This window comes from Salvelinus sp. IW2-2015, unplaced genomic scaffold, assembly GCF_002910315.2.
Source record: "Salvelinus sp. IW2-2015 unplaced genomic scaffold, ASM291031v2 Un_scaffold3445, whole genome shotgun sequence".
NCBI lineage: Eukaryota > Metazoa > Chordata > Actinopteri > Salmoniformes > Salmonidae > Salvelinus > Salvelinus sp. IW2-2015.
The window spans coordinates 13,834-28,583 of NW_019944725.1; the positions used below are offsets into that span (position 1 = coordinate 13,834).

Genomic DNA, 14,750 nt, shown 5'->3' on the forward strand with positions numbered 1-14,750 from the left:
AAGTTAGACATAGGACGAGGTGGATAATTTATAATAGGCAGTTTATTCAAGTGTAAAATATTATGCAAAGCGTGCAGCACGTCTTTCATCTGATCGATGGGGTCGGTCAGGAAAGAGAGTATTTCAACAGTAGTACAGTTTATAGACAACAAGCAAGTAGGTAGATCTGAGTCTGGCCTTCCGATTGGTCGAACTAGGGTCTTGGTATCCGTGACAGCCTGGTGTCCACGTTCCATTGGTTCCTGAGGTAGTCTTTGTCTGGCACTCCAACCCTGATTGGTGTGTCTGAGTGATTTCATGGGGAGGGGAGTTGTGGTGTCGTGCATGGTGTCAATGATCCAGCATATGTCCAATATAAAAGAGGAGTTTATATATGTCAAACCATAGCTAATGTGGAGAAGTTGTTAAAACCATTACCAATATCTAATACAATTCACATTACAAATCCCCCTCGTTCACGTTCCAAAGAACGTAAGCAAACCGTAATAAAAGACCACAAACTAAAGGGCATAAAATTTGTCAGAAGACAATTTTTGATTCCTCTCGTTCACGTTCAACAAGAGCACGTAATAAAAGTAATCTTAGTCCTCCAATAGAATAACACAGGTCCAGCTTCCCCAATCATCACACAGTGCGACATTTGGGCCCTTTCTGAATAATGGCTCTCTATGCGGCCCCTAGATAAACAACGACTAACAAGCGGTCCGCCGCAAAATGGAGCAATCAAGCACCCAACAGTACCAGAATAAACCTGCGATAACAGGACAGTACCTACAGAAGTAGAGACGCACCAAGTCGTCTCACTCTAAATTTAACCCAAGCATCCTCGATCCACAATGAACGTTCCAGAGCCCAAATCCGAATAGACAAAGGTCAAACATCCAACTCGACAAGCAATGGCTGTTTCAAATCTTCTGTACCAAATGTAAGGATACCGAAAGTTCGCCTCAGCAATGCCTAACAGCTCCAAGGACTCCCAATGCGGTAATCTGTTGATCTAATTTGGTCTCCTGTCTCAAGTAAAACGAATTATCAACACTAACCACACCATTAAAGAGCTCAATCACATCAGATATATAGGGGCCAATATGGAATGTAGTATGTTGCTTTATGATGAGTCACTCACCCACTGTAGGACTCTGAAACACAGGAGTACTCTGTGCAGCTCTGACCAGCTCCTCTTTGTAGGAAGTCAGCAGTTGTCTCTGGACCCTTTCTCCCATGATCCTTTGCTGATACTCCTCTGGGTTCTCCCCAGTGGGACTGGCTGGTGAGGTGGGAAATGTAGTTATTGGAGTTTTGTTCTGCTATGTAACATTCTCCACATTGGAGTTTGGCCTGAGCAAGGCACTACAACAGGATATTTAGTGATTTCTCAATCTTTAGTATTGTTTAATATTAGGAAATAAGCAAGTCAAGGAATGTTCAGAACTTACTCAGACGCACATCCATCTTAGCTCAGCCGGGGAAAAGGAGACTCTCACAACAAGTAATGTTATCACACCACACTGAGGAAGTTATGGAAAACACTATTACTGAATGAGGAAATAATGTGTGTGTGTGTGTGTGTGTGTGTGTGTGTGTGTGTGTGTGTGACTCAGCAAGCCATGCAGCAAGTCAACTAAAACACTCACCTAATATTCCTATTACTGTGTGCTCCAGTCCTTCTCTCTCTCAGGTGAACCAACACTTGTAGGCTACACACATTATAGACTGGTGCCGTAGTAAGTATGTGAGGCCACCCTCCCTCCCTCCTGGGTCTCTTTCCTCAAAGAATCTAAACCTTGTATTATCTCAAATGACCTGTGCCAGTTGTCGAGACAACACCAGATAAACACCTGTAAGGACACGCCCCTCTAATGCTCCAGAATGACATTAATAGACCATGTGACTACAGGTCTCTCTAACAGAATGATATTAATATACCATGTGACTACAGGTCTCTCAAACAAACACAAGACGAGAAAGCGAGCATGAGAAAAGCAACAAACTAGTCTAACAGGATTTAACGTTATATTTGTCGTCCCTTCATGAATAGGCACCTTGTCTGAAAGTCACTTCCAGATTGTTGAGGGTGTCTTCATAGCTGTAGTGTTTGTGTTACTATCCTGTGTTAATAATGGTTTGTATCTGTCACTTAGCAGTAGTGAACTATGAATGGGGGCGGTGCCTCTCATCTTGGTTTCAGGTCAGGGAAAATGAAACTTAAATCCTCATCATCACAATATCATCAACTGAGGCAGCAGAGACAGACGGGACAAAGTAACGGGTAGGTGTTGAATGGTTTAGTATGATGAAATTCGATTTGAATCAAGGATACCTGAACAATGTGTATGAAAGGATACACGCTAACGTCCCAAGTACTGCTACATTCTTCCATTCATTTTTTWAAAATGGTACCAGTTACTTTAGATGAGTCCCGTCACATACCATCGTGCTTGTGAGAATCTCCCCTTTCCATAGTRGAGTCATATTAGTTTGTAGTCCAAACCATTCAGACGCTACAGACAGAAGTTGGCACATCGGCGGTACTGACTTCAGGCGAGTCTGGTAACACTTGTGGGGGTCGTAGAGCAAAACGAAGAACATTGTTTTGTAGGCCAAACCGTTCGGACGCTACAGCCGTTTAAGTGTGAAGACCGATTTTTGCAATGCCTCATAGTCTGACAAACACCGCTGTATCTCGGCCACCTTCACCGCAGATGCAGAAATCCGATATAGGCGGATTTGGTAGATTGAGAAGCAGTGGAAAACAGAAAGGAAAACGCTGCACACTTTTCCATGAGTTTGCCTACAACTCCAGCGCCTGCGGAAAGTACCTGGACGAGCTTATGTTCTTCAGTTTTGAGATTGAGAAGCAGCCCATGCAAAACAACACACACAGTATCTTTAACTTAAACTGATGGATTTTATTGGGGATTTTTGATTATGTTACTTAGATTAAAGCAAGGATGAATCAATAGACTCGTTGTTTATTGTGAAACAGTCTGTTCTGTTTAAATCTGTTATTGTGTTCTATGTTTATTCTGTTCTATGTTTATTCCCTTCTGTCCTGTGTTTATTCTGTTCTATGTTAATTCTGTTCTGTGTTTATTATGTTCTAAGTTTATTCTTCTCTATTATCTATGTTTATTCTGTTCTATTTTCTATGTTTATTCTGTTCTATGTTCTATGTTTATTCTTCTCTGTGATCTATGTTTATTTTGTTTTATGTTTATTCTGTTCTATTTTCTATGTATATTCTGTTCTATGTTCATTGTTTAACTAGTAAACAACCTCACTTCGTTGTCTAATTTCTGTGCTTTATTGTAGACACCCTCTTCATTGAGTTGAATTGAGTTCAGGATCAACAACAGAGGAAAAGTACAACAACATGATGACTTCAGGTGAGTACTTTACCCAAACTTCCCTATCCTATAGGAGAGGACAGTTCAGTAGTGATGCTGTACTATTGTAGTGTAACAGCTTCCCTATCCTATAGGAGAGGACAGTTCAGTAGTGATGCTGTACATATTAGCAGTTTAACCAGCTTCCCTATCCTATAGGAGAGGACAGTTCAGTAGTGATGCTTACTATTGCAGTGTAACAGCTCCCTATCCTATAGGAGAGGACAGTTCAGTAGTGATGCTGTACTATTTGTAATATAACAGCTTCCCTATGCTATAGGAAAGGACAGTTCAGTAGTGATGCTGTACTATTGTAGTGTAACAGCTTCCCTATCCTATAGAGAGGACAGTTCAGTAGTGATGCTGTACTATTGTAGTGTCACAGCTTCCCTATCATATAAGAGGACAGTTCAGTAGTGATGCTGTACTATTGTAGTGTAACAGCTTCCCTATCCTATAGGAGAGGACAGTTCAGTAGTGATGCTGTACTATTGTAGTGTAACAGCTTCCCTATCCTATAGGAGAGGACAGTTCAGTAGTGATGCTGTACTATGCAGTGTAACAGCTTCCCTATCCTATAGGAGAGGACAGTTCAGTAGTGATGCTTACTATTGTAGTGTAACAGCTTCCCTATCCTATAGGAGAGGACAGTTCAGTAGTGATGCTGTACTATTGTAGTGTAACAGCTTCCCTATCCTATAGGAGAGGACAGTTCAGTAGTGATGCGTACTATTGCAGTGTAACAGCTTCCCTATCATATAGGAGAGGACAGTTCAGTAGTGATGCTGTACTATTGTAGTGTAACAGCTTCCCTATCCTATAAGAGAGGACAGTTCAGTAGTGATGCTGTACTAGTGCAGTGTAACAGCTTCCCTATCCTATAGGAGAGGACAGTTCAGTAGTGATGCTGTACTATTGCAGTGTAACAGCTTCCCTACCCTATAGGAGAGGACAGTTCAGTAGTGATGCTGTACTAGTGCAGTGTAACAGCTTCCCTATCCTATAGGAGAGGCGAGTTCAGTAGTGATGCTGTTACTAGTGCAGTGTAACAGCTTCCCTATCCTATAGGAGAGGACAGTTCAGTAGTGATGCTGTACTAGTGCAGTGTAACAGCTTCCCTATCCATAGAGAGGACAGTTCAGTAGTGATGGCTGTACTAGTGCAGTGTAACAGCTTCCCTATCTATAGGAGAGGACAGTTCAGTAGTGATGCTGTACTAGTGCAGTGTAACAGCTTCCCTATCCTATAGGAGAGGACAGTTCAGTAGTGATGCTGTACTATTGCAGTGTAACATCTTCCCTATCCTCATAGGAGAGGACAGTTCAGTAGTGATGCTGTACTATTGCAGTGTAACAGAAATGGGAACATAGAACTGACAGAGATGCCACAAGGAAAAGATAACCATTTGTTCTGTTTTTATTCTTTCAAGTATCATTAAATGACAGATCTGCTGAATACTGTAAAATGCAGCAGATTCTAAATGATTAATACTCGGTGTGTATGTGTGTCACAGCTCCTGATATGCCAGATTGTGGGCCGATGGTGGTTACTGTTGGATTGTTGACGTTGATCATTGGAATCGTTGTTGGAGTGAAACTGAAGGAGGCCACAGACCAGTTCATTCAGCAACATAAATGGAAGCTCATTGCCTTTGTCACTGTTTTTATTGTTGTTTCTATCATGGTGCTTCTGAACTTGAAGAAACAGGAAGTTTAGAGGGATACTGAAGCATGGCTCCTACAATTAGCAAACACTTCTCAGTCAGTCACACACAAGTATTGAATGAATGACTGATTTGTACGTTGTTATGTACATTTGTTATACATAGCAGTAAAATACTTTTCCAAAAATGCATGTGTCCATTGTTGATGAAAAGGTGGCGGCAGGTAACCTAGCTGTTGAGATTGTTGGGCCAGTAACTGAAAGGTTGCTGGTTTGAATCCGCAAGCAGACTAGGTGAAAGATCTGCCGATGTGCCCTTGAGCAGGGCACCTAATTCCTCCTGCAAGTCGCTCTGGATAAGAACATCTGCTAAATGACTGAACTGTAAACAACATTTGGAAAAAGTGATTCATAGTTGGCTAGATGTATTTGTCTAAGATTGTATTTGTCATCCCATTTTAATGTGAAGAAGATCCCTTTCCATCTCTGGCCATCTGTGTACTCGTACTTTTCTTGTACTTTGTCAATATGTGTGATTTATAGTTGTAAGTGCCTTATAGATCAGTTGAACATAGACTTAATATGTTTTCTAACCAATCAGTTGAATGTTTCTCTTCAACTCATTTGTTTCTGGTCTTCAACATGTCAGTATCTCCAGGGCTCATTAAAACAAAAAAAGCAGATTTTAACTAACGTGGTCTATTATTTTAGATATTGACCTTTAAACTTCAACCCAGTGACTAAAGAGATGTAGTAAAAAAAAGCATTTCAATTATAAAAACACAAGTATAACAGTATCATGTAGTAGTTTAAACAGTATCATAGTTTAAACACAATAAACACACGTTGCATTATTCTGACAAGACAAACTCATAGTTGATGATTTGTTAGCACACACACTAGGTTATTTGTTTCAGGAAACAGAAATATACTTGAAAAGTTGTAAATGAAACAAAGAAAATAAACATACAAGGAAGGTTGAGGACTGGTTTGAAAGATGATRCAGTCCCATCAACTACAGCAGATGGCATCATATACAATGCCTTGGGAAAGGATTCAGACCCCTTGACCTTCTCCACATTTTGTTAGGTTACAGACTTATTCTAAAATTGATTGAATTGTTTTTTCCCTCATGAATCTACACACAATACCCATAATGAAAAAGCAAACACAGGTTTTTAGATTTTTTTTGCTAATTTATTGATAATAAAAAACTGAAATATCACATTTACATAAGAATTCACCAATTACAGCCTTGAGTCTTCTATAGTATGACACTACAAGCTTGGCACACCTGTATTTGGGGAGTTTATCTCATTTTTCTCTGCAGATCCGCATTTTTCTATGCTTCACCGTAGGGATGGTGTCAGGTTTCCTCCAGTTGTGAGGCTTGGCTATCAGGCCAGAGAATCTTGTTTCGCATGGTTTGAGAGTCTTAAGGTGTCTTTTGGCAAACTCCAAGTGGCCTGTCATGTGCCTTTTACTGAGGAGTGCTTTCCGTCTGGCCACTCTGCCATAGAGGCCTGAATGGTGGAGTACTATAGAGATGGTTGTCCTTCTGGAAGGTTCTCCCATCTCCACAGAAGAGCTCTGTCTGAGTGACCATTGGATTATTGGTCACCTCCTTCTCCCCCGATTGCTCAGTTTGGCCTGGCTGCCAGCTCTAGGAAGAGTCTTGGTGTTTCCAAACTTTTTCAATTTAAGAATGATGGAGGCCACTGTGGGACATTCAATGCTGCAGAAATGTTTTGGTTCCCTTCCCCAGATCTGTGCCTCGACACAATCCTGTCTCGGAGCTCTATGGACAATTCCTTCAACCTCATGGCTTGGTTTTTGCTCTGACATGACCGGTCAACTGTGGGACCTTATATAGACAGCTGTGTGCCTTTCCAAATCATGTCCAATCAATTGAATTTACCACAAGAGGACACCAATCAAGTTGTAGAAACATCTCAAGGATGATAAATGGAAATAGGATGCACCTGAGCTCAATTTCAAGTCTCATATTTTTTTATTTTATGAGCAAAAATGTCTAAGAACCTGTTTTCGCTTTGTCATTATGGGGTATTGTGATGTCATTATGGGGTATTGTGATGTCATTATGGGGTATTGTGATGTCATCATGGGGTATTGTGTGTAGATTGCTGAGGACATGTTTTTATTTAATCCATTTTAGAATAAGGCTGTAAAGTAACAAAATGTGGAAAAGTCAAGGAGTCTGAATATTTTCCGAAGACACTGTACCTGTGTAAAAGTCAGTTTAGCTTACAAAACATTTGCTTAGCAACCGGACACAAACACAATCTGTTGAACAAAAATAAGGTAAATAACCCTTGTGATTTAAGCGTATCGATGAGGGTTATTGAATCAGGATCAAATCCTCTGATCTCTTCCAGCTCATTATTGATAGAATGTTCATATGTGAAGGTTACTGAAAGGCCAGTATGTTTGGCAATGACACAGATTAAAACCCAGCCTGCTTCAGCTCTTTTGTCTGCCTCACAGATACCCAGGTGAAGTTGACTTTCAGAAGGATGTTTGTGTTGTGGAGGTACATGTGGGTTTCTTCTCAAAGGGCACCCTATTCCCTTTATAGTACACTAGGGTCCTGGTAAAAAGTAGTGCACTAGGGTCCTGGTTAAAGTAGTGCACTAGGGTCCTGGTAAAAAGTAGTGCACTAGGGTCCTGGTAGAAAGTAGTGCTCTAGGGTCCTGGTAGAAAGTAGTGCACTATTAAGGGAATATTGTGTCATTTGTGACTTATGCTACATGTGCCGATGACTCTTCTAAATCCAACACAACACATCACTGAGTACCACTCGTAATATTTTCAAGCATGGTGGTGGCAGCATCATATGTTATGAGTAGGCTTGTCATTGACAAGGACTAGGGAGTTTTTTTATGATAAAGAAACAGAATAGGTCAAAAACCTAGAGGAAAACCTGGTTCAGTCTGCTTTCCAACAGATACTAGGAGACAAATTCACCTTTTAGCAGGACAACAGCCTAAAACAAAACCCGAAGTATACCCTGGAGCTGCTTACCAAGTCGACATTAAATGTTCCTCAGTGGCCTAGTTACAGTTTTTACATAAATAGGCTTGAAAATCTATGGCAAGACTTGAAAATAGCTGTCTACATCAACCAACTTGACAGAGCTTGAAGAATAAAAACAATGATGTGCAAATATTGTACAATCAAGGTCTGAGCCTTACCGAGAAAGACTATATCTGTAATCGCTGCCAAAGATGATTCTAAAATATATTGACTCAGGGAGCTGAAAACTTATGTACATGTAATATTTCTGCATTTTGTTTTTTATACATTTGCGAAGATCTCTAAAAACAAGTTCTCATTGTCATTGTGGGGTATAGTGTGTAGATAGGTGATAAAATGTTCAATTCCGTTTTTAAAATAACAAACTGTGGAATACTTTCTGAAGGCATTGTATTCCCCATTTTCACAAGGCTACCAGGCTACAAGGGTATTAGGCTACTAGGCTATATGGCTACAAGGGTACTAGGCTATATGGCTACAAGGGTACTAGGCTATATGGCTACAAGGGTACTAGGCTATATGGCTACAAGGGTACTAGGCTATATGCTACAAGGGTACTAGGCTTATATGGCTACAAGCGGCTACTAGGCTACAAGTGGCTAGCTATGGCTACAAGGGTACTAGGCTACTGGGCTACAAGGGTACTAGGCTATATGCTACAAGGGTACTAGGCTACAAGGGTACTAGGCATATGGCTACAAGGGTACTAGGCTACAGTACGCTACTACGCGGTACTAGGCTACAAGGGTACTTAGGCTACAAGGGTACTAGGCTACAAGGGTACTAGGCTTACTAGGCTACAAGGCTACTAGGCTACAAGGCTACTAGGCTACATAGGCTACTAGGCTACAAGGGTACTAGAGTACTAGGCTACTAGGTACAAGGGTACTAGGCTACAAGGGTACTAGGCTACAAGGGTACTAGGCTACTAGGGTACTAGGCTACTGGGCTACAAGGTACTAGGCTATATGGCTACAGGGTACTAGGCTATATGGCTACAGGGTACTAGGCTACAAGGGTACTAGGCTATATGGCTACAAGGGTACTAGGCTACAAGGGTACTAGGCACAAGGGTACTAGGCTACTAGGGTACTAGGCTACTGGGCTACAAGGGTACTAGGCTATATGCTACAAGGGTACTAGGCTACAAGGGTACTAGGCTACTAGGCTACAAGGCTACCAGGCTACAAGGGTACTAGGCTACCAGGCTACAAGGGTACTAGGCTATATGGCTACAAGCAGGGTACTAGGCTAATGCTACAAGGGTACTAGGCTACAAGGGTACTAGGTACAGGTACTATGGCTACAAGGTACTAGGCTATATGCTACAAGGGTACTAGGCTACAAGGTACTAGGCATATGGCTACAAGGGTACTAGGCTACAAGGTACTAGGCTACTAGGCTACAAGGGTACTAGGCTACAAGGGTACTAGGCTACAAGGGTACTGGCTACTGGCTACTAGGCTACTAGGCTACAAGGCTACTAGGCTACTAGGCTACTGCACAAGGGTACTAGGCTACTAGGCTATGCTAGCTACAGGTGGTACTAGGCTACAAGGGGGTTACTAGGCTACAAGGGTACTAGGCTTACAAGGGTACTAGGCTACTAGTACCAGGTACTAGGCTACTTGGCTACAAGGGTACTAGGTATGGCTACAAGGGTACTAGGCTATAATGGCTACAAGGGTACTAGGCTACAAGGGTACTAGGCTATATGGCTACAAGGGTACTAGGCCTACAAGGCTACTAGGCTACAAGGGTACTAGGCTACTAGGTACTAGGTACTGGCTACAAGGGGACTAGGCTACTAGGCTACAAGGTACTAGGCTACTAGGCTACTAAGGTATAGGCTACAAGGGTATAGGCTACTGGCTACAAGGGTACTAGGGCTACAAGGGTACTAGGCTATATGGCTACAGAGTACTAGGCTACAAGGGTACTAGGCTACAAGGTATAGGCTACTAGGTACAAGGGTACTAGGTACAAGGGTACTTAGGCTACAAGGGTACTAGGCTACAAGGGGTACTAGGCTACTAAGCACGGTACTAGGCTACTGGGCTACAAGGGTACTAAGGCTACAAGGCACAAGGGGTACTAGGCTACAAGGTACTAGGCTACGGGCTACAAGGGTACTAGGCTACAAGGTACTAGGCTATATGGCTAACAAGCGGTTACTAGGCTACAAGGTACTAGGCTACAAGAGGTACTTAGGCTACAAGGGCTACAAGGGTACTAGGCTACAAGGTACTAGGTACAGATGGTACTAGGCCTAACAGAGCTAAGGTACTAGGCCTACAGGGTACTAGCTACGAAGGCTACAAGGGTACTGTACAAGGCTACAAGGTACTAGCGCTACTCGGCTACAAGGGTACTAGGCTACTGGCTACAAGGCTATATGGGCTACAATGGCTACTAGGCTACAGGGGCTTAGGTCGCTAAATGGCTACTAGGCTACAAGGGTACTAGGCTATATGACTTACTAGGCTAATAAGGCTCCAAGGCAAACCAGGCTATTTTTGCTTCTTGCAATGAGAATTACTTCAACCACTAGAAACTGTGGATATACATGGTGTAAAGTTTGCGGGGAGGAAAGCACATTCTCACGTTAAGTTCAGATGTATAAATTACAAGTTTGCGTGAAAACCCATGGGCCAACACATTTGGGGTCTATGTTGTACATACGCACTGTTCATAATGAAGCCCAGTGAGAGAGATAGAGGAGATGGTGAAGCGAATGGAGGACACTATTACACCAAGGAGATGTACCAGGAGGCTCAGAGGAAGATCAGAGAGGAGAGGAGGAGAAAAGAGGAAGGAAGCTAGATAACAGGAAGAGGAGAGGAAGTTAAGAGAAGATCAAAACAAAGTTTGAAACAGGAAGTCGAAGTTTCTAAGTCGAATTAACTTTAGAAGCCTTTTAAGAAGGTTTTTTACCTTACAAGTTGAAACAAAGAGTGATCAAATAAGATCCTTATACTGTTACATAGGTACATTCTCAAAGTATAAATTTTTCAAATAGTGTGACTGGTTTAATTAAAAACCACTGTCCTCGTCTGTAGATATGTAAATGATTTCGGATCAACATCATAGTATAAGAATAGGAGGAAAAAAGGGTGGGTTTGCATGTTTCTGGAGGAACTGGTTTTATGGTGACGACATAGCAGAGGTGGCCAACAACTCTCACATTATTGAGCTGCCGGCTAGACACACATACACACACATGCATTCACACACACAAACACACACTCACACACAGAGTTTATGAAAACCCCTAGCTCTGCCTTATTAATAATCTTGTAGTATCTACCTGTAGAGTCATTGTTAGGCATGACAGCAGCATTTCAAGAGAAACAAACCAATACATTTGTAACGTACTCATTTGTGTTGCCTTTATGTTTGCTACCAACGTGTCAGATGTTTCTGGGCTGATTTTGTTAAAATTACAAAACAAATATGCCTATTTTATTTGACARGATATCCAATATCAATGACTAAGGAGATGCAGTACTACATATTCTCTATTGAAGAAATGCACGTTGTGTCGTGTGTCAAACACAAAGGAGATTCCAACTAAGATAAACAAAAGTGTTGGTAGAACATGAAATCGTTAATCTGACATAAATTCATATCATACTACATTTGAGTCATTTAGCAGATGCTCTTTTCCAGAGCGATTTACAGGAGAGTTTTGGACTAAGTGCTGTGATCAAGGGCATATCGACAGATTTCTCACCTAGTCGYCTCGGGGATTCCAACCAGCGTCCTTTTAGTTAGTGGCCCAACATTTAACTGCTAGGCTACATGTCACCCTCATATCACAATACCGTAAATGTCCATACTTTTATGTCATAACATATAATTCCTATATAACTTGATGGGAACAAAACATTTAATTAGTTGCTGTAACTTCTGTGGTCAGGAGATGAAACACTCAATCAGCATTCAGCATTCAATCAAACATCTTATTCAATCTATTGTTTGGCAAAAAATATGCTGCAGCTAGTAATGTTAACCTACCTGTATTAGTTGCTAATAACAAGAGTTCCTTCTCCTCCTCTCTCTTCTATTTTCTGCTGCTCCTCCTCCTGTCTCTTCTTCTCCTCCTCTCTCTGTGCCTTCCTTAACTCCTCCTCCATCATCCACACCACTTCCTCTCTCCTCCCTAATTCCCTCTCCCTCTCATTCATCTCCTTTCTCTTCCGGTACCTCTGCTCTAGGTCGTGCCCTCCTCCATTCCTCTCCACCATCTCTTCTATCTTCCTCAGCCGCTCTGTGACCTGACTGGTGTGGACCTCTAGCTTACTGTTGAGGACAATATGCCCTCCCCCACACACACTGATTGGTTGTTTAGTTGTTTCAGTCCTCTCAAAGTCCTCCCATTGCATCCTGGTTAGTTTTTCTCTACCGGTGAATAACACCATGGTGTAACTCAAGGCCTCCTCGCCAAAGTTTTCCTGGATCCACGATGAAGCATTCCTGTCTTCCTGTGTGAATCTCTCCAGTCTGATAACCAGAAGGAACACATTGGGGCCCGGAGAAGAGAGAGAGATGCACCTTCTCATTTCCTCATTCAGTTGTTCTTCGGTCAGTGTTGTGCTGTAAATACCAGGAGTGTCAATCACACTGATGCTCCTCCCCTCCACCTCTCTTTTCCCCAACACACTCTTCCCTGCTCCAGTCTCCTCTCTAAACACCTCTCTCCCCAGGATGGTGTTTCCTGTTGCACTCTTCCCCTGATCCAGTCTCCTCTCTAAACACCTCTCTCCCCAGGATGGTGTTTCCTGTTGCACTCTTCCCTGCTCCAGGCGTACCCAGCAGAACTATCCTCATGTTGGTGGAATCTGTTGTGGGACCAGTTTGTCAAAGGACATAAAGCATGTTATGTCATCAAACCTCCTGATTGATCAGTAGACACACAATACTGTAAGGCAATGTGACAGGTATGAACAGGTCAATTTGAAAACATAACCTCAATATAGTTTTTTTTTGTTTATTCACAGGCAACATTTAAGTGAACTGCACACAAACACCAAACACTTACCTTTGCTGCATGTTTCCACCATCTTCTCTTGTGGTCTGATGAGAATAGATGAAAAAAGTCCAGCAAGTTCCACTGTAGAATCTGATTATTGCCCGTCTTGGACTGCTGAGGTAACAAATGTATTATACACAATACACAAAGGTGTTGCTGCTTGGCATCTCACATCTCTCTCTCTCTCTATGACAGCACAACAGCGATCTGGAAAATCACAGACTAGAAAAGAAGAGGAGTTATGGAAATGAGGTGTTTTTCCTGTAGCTATAGCGACCTGTACCTGAAGGAGGGCAGAGGACAGGGTTACATACATTCCTGCCATGCCAGTGTCTAATTGGGTGAAGTCAGCAAACAGCAGTGATGGCCCTGATGAATCATCTGTGGTTTGTGGTGACCTTAGAGTTAATAAGGGGTTAAAGGGGTAGGTATATCAACAACAAAAAATATTTGTGATATAGCCATTTATTCTTGAATAGTCAAACTCATAATTGCATCATGGAGCCGATTCAGACTTAGTAAATGTATCCCTTTTTTTGCGCGTTTTGATTTAAGCACCTCTCAGTATTTGGTATTCAGACTTACCTAATGCAGGTGTGTAACAAGGTTTACAGGTGTGGCTCCCTTGCGCATACTGAATACATTCAATTAATTTCCAGAAAACACACCAACTGGGTGGCCTACCAACTTGATGAGGATTTTTCTTAAATTAGTTGTTGTGTTTATTTATGTAAACCAATCCCTTTAGATACTGTGTACAATTAATTAGAATTTGATATGGCACAATATTAGAATGTAGCCATCAACACAATATTAGAATGTAGCCATCAATACAATATTAGAATGTAGTCATCAATACAATATTAGAATGTAGTCATCAATACAATATTAGAATGTAGCCATCAACACAATATTAGAATGTAGCCATCAACCATCAACACCAATATTAGAATGTTAGCTCATAACACAATATTAGAATGTAGTCATCAAACAATATTAGAATTAGTCTCAATACAAATATTAGAATGTAGCCATCAAAACAATATTAGAATGTAGCATCAAACAATATAGAATGTAGCCATCAAACAATATTAGAATGTAGTCATCAACACAATATTAGAATGTAGTCATCAAACAATATTAGAATGTAGCATCAAACAATATTAGAATGTAGCCATCATAAACAATATTAGAATGAGTCATCAACACAATATTAGAATGTAGCATCAATACAATATTAGAATGTACCATCAACACAATATTAGAATGTAGTCATCAATACAATATTAGAATGTACATCAAAACAATATTAGAAGTAGCCATCAATACAATATTAGAATGTAGCCATCAAAACAATATTAGAATGTACCATCAATACAATATTTAGAATGTACATCAAACAATATTAGAATGTAGCCACTAAAACAATATTAGAATGTAGCCATCAAACAATATTAGAATGTAGCCATCAAAACAATATAGAATGTATCATCAACACAATATTAGAATGTAGTCATCAAAACAATATTAGAATGTAGCCATCAATACAATATTAGAATGTAGCCATCAAAACAATATTAGAATGTACCATCAATAAAATATTAAGAATAGTAGCC

The 14,750-nt window shown here is 41.1% G+C and overlaps 1 long non-coding RNA gene across 1 annotated transcript; it reads left to right on the forward strand.

Moving 5' to 3' along the window:
* Positions 1 to 2,094: 2,094 nt before the first annotated feature.
* On the forward strand, positions 2,095 to 5,741 carry LOC112075882 (uncharacterized). The gene is made up of 3 exons (XR_002895069.2): positions 2,095 to 2,269; positions 3,313 to 3,386; positions 4,900 to 5,741. It is a non-coding gene; the product is annotated as an uncharacterized lncRNA (long non-coding RNA).
* The last annotated feature ends 9,009 nt before the right edge of the window (positions 5,742 to 14,750 follow it).